A 4,377-nucleotide genomic window follows, 5' to 3' on the forward strand; every position below is an offset into this window, starting at 1 on the left:
TTGAGCCTTTGTAAGCAAAAATACTAAACAAAAAACAATATGTCGATTATTATAAAGTAAACTAAACAAAACAATAACGTCGATTTTTATCAAATTTATCAAACTTAATCCTTTGTAAGCAAAAAACAAAACAAAAAACAATATGTCCATTATTATAAAGTAAACTAAATAAAACAATAACATGTCGATTTTTATAAAATTGATCAAACTTGAGCCTTTGTAAGCAAAAATACCAAACAAAACTATGTGGATTATTATGAAATAAACTAAACAAAACAATAACACGTCGATTTGTATAAAATTTATCAAACTTAAGCCTTTGTAAGCAAAAAAAAAAAAAAAAGAAAAAAAACAATATGTCGATTATTATAATGTAAACTAAACAAAACAATAACATGTCGATTTTTATAAAATTGATCAAACTTGAGCCTTTGTAAGCAAAAATACTAAACAAAACAATGTGTCAATTATTAGAAAATAAACTCAAAACAATAACACGTCGATTTATATGAAATTCAGTAAACTTGAGCATTTGTAAGCAAAAAACAAAACAAAAAACCATATGTCGATTATCATAAAGTAAACTAAACAAAACAATAGCTCGTCGATTTATATAAAATTGATCAAACTTCAGCCTTTTTTAAGCAAAAATACTAAGCAAAACATGTCGATTATTATAAAATAAACTAAACAAAACAATAACACGTCGATTTATATAAAATTTATCAAACTTAAGCCTTTGTAAGCAAAAAACAAAACAAAAATAAACAATATGTCGATTATTATAATGTAAAAAAAAAAAAAAAAAAAAAAAAAAAACTAAACGAGGAGGTTGTTCCAGCCAGTAGCTTCCGTGTAGCAAGTTATGCAATTGACCAAATCAATAATTAGATATCAGATATCGGTCCTTATCTGGATAATATGCGGCATAGGAATATACATCGTGTAAATGTGTGTTAACGTATATTTTATCAACATTATATATTTGATTACAAGCAATTAAGAGAAGTATTTTAGATTTGAATGTGGGATTCGCGCTCGGCCTTTTTATTCTGACATATAAATTAGAAAAAATTCTTTAAATTTATTTTTTTTAATATTCACATATTACCGGAAAAATTAGAAATGTTTTAAAAATAATGAATATGCGTATATGTGAACTTTGCATTTTAGCCTTACGTTATTTCTCCTTTTTAATCTCTTTCTCTCTCGTCTTATTTTCATTGAAGACTCTCTCTCTCTCTCTCTCTCTCTCTCTCTCTCTCGTCTTATTTTCATTGAAGACTCTCTCTCTCTCTCTCTCTCTCTCTCTCTCTCTCTCGTCTTATTTTGATTAAAGACTCTCTCTCTCTCTCTCTCTCTCTCTCTCTCTCTCTCTCTCGTCTTATTTTGATTAAAGACTCACTCTCTCTCTCCTCTTATTTTGATTAAAGAATCTCTCTCTTTCTCTCGTCTTATTTTGATTAAAGACTCTCTCTCTCTCTCTCTCTCTCTCTCTCTCTCTCTCATTTTGATTAAAGTCTCTCTCTCTCTCTCTCTCTCTCTCTCTCTCTCTCTGAGCATTGCCAACTTGATCCATGATTTGATGAACTCAAATAGATTGATTTTGAATCCACAACTCTCTCTTAACTTACCATTTTGCTTTTTTATCCAATTCTTAATAACTAAATATTCATTCAAATTGCAAATGGAATAAGTTGAGGGGATCGAAGTTGAGACTATGGAAGTTCACTTCAGAATACCCATTTTTAACCACATTACTTCACATGAATTATTTTGAAGTATAGCTGGGCTCCATAAGGCACTAGAAGAGTTGGAAGACCCAGGCCTACATGGCTGAGGACTACGAAGGGCGAAGGGCTCCACAAGCCACTAGAAGAGTTGAAAGATCCAGGCCTACATGGCTGAGGACTGCGAAGGGCGAAGGGTTCCACAAGGTACTAGAAGAGTTGGAAGACCCAGGCCTACATGGCTGAGGACTATGAAGTCCAAGGGCTCCACAAGGTACTAGAAGAGTTGTTTGACCCAGGCCTACATGGCTAAGAGACTATGAAGTCCAAGGACTCCACAAGGTGCTAGAAAAGTTAGAAGATCCAGGCTTACATGGCTGAGGACTATGAATGGCGAAGGGGTTCACAGGCCACTAGAAGAGTTAGAAGACCCAGGCCTACATAGCTGAGGACTATGAAGTGCGAAGGGCTCCACAAGGCACTAGAAGAGTGGAAGACCCAGGCCTACATGGCTGGGGACTATGAAGTCCAAGTGCTCCACAAGGCACTAGAAGAGTTGGAAGCCCCAGCTCTACATGGCTGAGGACTGCGAAGGGCGACACAAGACACTAGAAGAGTTGGAAGACCCAGGCCTACATGGCTGAGTACTATGAAGTCCAAGGGCTCCACAAGGCACTAGAAAAGTTAGAAGACCCAGGCTTACATGGCTGAGGACTAAAGTCCAAGAGCTCCACAAGGCACTAGAAGAGTTGGAAGCCACAGGCCTACATGGCTGAGGGCTATGAAGCACGAAGGGCTCCACAAGGCAACTAGAAAAGTTGGAAGACCAGGCTTACATGTCTGAGGACTATGAAGCGGGAAGTAGGAGATGAGGAATGAATAAGTATTGAATTAAAAGCTCAAGACAGAGACGACTGGCGAAATCTAACCGGTGCCCTTTGCGTCAATAGGCGTAGGAGGGGGATGATGATGATAGTATATATTAATCTTATCGAATTGTAAATATGTGTTTATTGCATTTGAAATTTGTCTTTTGGGTAATAGCAGAAAAATTAAGTGGCTTGATCATTTGGCATTTTTCATTAATTTTTAATATATTTATTTTATTAAATTTTAAACATGTATATTTGCCGTCCCTCTCTTCGGTAATATCAGAAAAATTAACTGTTCAATATTTTGCATTTTTTTTTATTAATGTTCATATTTTTGTCATATCTTCGAAATATAAACTGAAAACTTGATTATATTTTTTTTTTAATTTTTGAAGATGATTCTGTGTATAAAGTTGGTTGTGAAATGGCTAAATTGTTTATGTAAACAGTGAGTGATTCTGATCATTTGTTATATATTATATATATAGGTACTTTGTACGTCTAACTGTTGAAAATTTGCTTCAAAAAAGGGATAAAATCCTGGAATAAATGTTGCCAGGCATTTACCGTTTTAAAAACTGATATATTGACGTAAATGAGTGATATTACGGTCACCAACCCCGTGATAGATAATAACAAAGTAGGGTAAAAATGACGGTCGCCTGTATTTTTCTGAAATATGGCTGAGAACTGTATATTTATACGGAGAATTTCCGATTAAAATTACGGTTTTTTTTTTAACAATTTATGTTTAATCACTATCTTCATCAGTATCCAAATGAATTGTAATATTGTTAATAACTTATATTGAACTATATGTTATAACTGAAAATGTATCATAATTCTTATTTTTTTTTTTAATCTTTTCATTTTAATCTTTGAACGTTTTAATTCCTGTTATTTTCTATGATAATCTATGTAAATATTCCATCAATTTATTGATATTAAATGATAAGAAGAATCAAACTGGTTTTATTCAACTATTTATTGTTAATCTATTCTCATCATTTATTTATTTCCTTATTTCCATTCCTCACTTAGCTATTTTTCCCTATTGGAGCCCTTGGGCTTATAGCATCTTGCTTTTCCAACTAGGGTTGTAGTTTGGCTAGTAATAATAATAATAATAATAATAATAATAATAATAATAATAATAGTAATAATAATTAAGTTTAAACTTGAGGAAGGGTTGGAGGGGTTGATGTGGCCTATGTGGTAACGTCCCTGACTGGTGAAATGCCAGTCTGGGGGTTCAAGTCCGGCCCAAACTCGTTAGTTCCTTTTGTCGCTTTAACTTCACCATCCTTGTGACCTAAGGAAGGGGTGTTTGTGTGAGCCTATAGGTCCCTCAGCTTAGTCATCAGCATCCATTGCCTGCCCAGCTTGGTCCTAGCTTGGGCGCTGATCATATGTAAATATGGCCAGTCTCTAGGGCATTGTCCTGCTTGATAGGGCAATGTCACTGTCCCTTGCCTCTGCCATTCATGAGTGGCCTTTCAAACCTTTAATAAATTAATTCTGAATTTTGTTTATTCCTACATTAATTAATGGTTTATGAATTAGCATAAGATTTAGGCATCTTACATAAAACTATGAATTATTTATATCTTGACGTTTCAGTGTTTTTGTACCAATTTGATTAGTATTTTTATATTGATATTTAATCAATTATTATTAATATGATGTTTAAGTCAGTTATTTACAAACCATGTCTTTTTTTTTTTTTTTTTTTTTTGTCAAATTTAATTATTTTTGTTGAAGGAGTTGGTCATTTA

The sequence above is a fragment of the Palaemon carinicauda genome, chromosome 2 (genome assembly GCF_036898095.1).
Source record: "Palaemon carinicauda isolate YSFRI2023 chromosome 2, ASM3689809v2, whole genome shotgun sequence".
NCBI classification, from domain to species: Eukaryota; Metazoa; Arthropoda; class Malacostraca; order Decapoda; family Palaemonidae; genus Palaemon; species Palaemon carinicauda.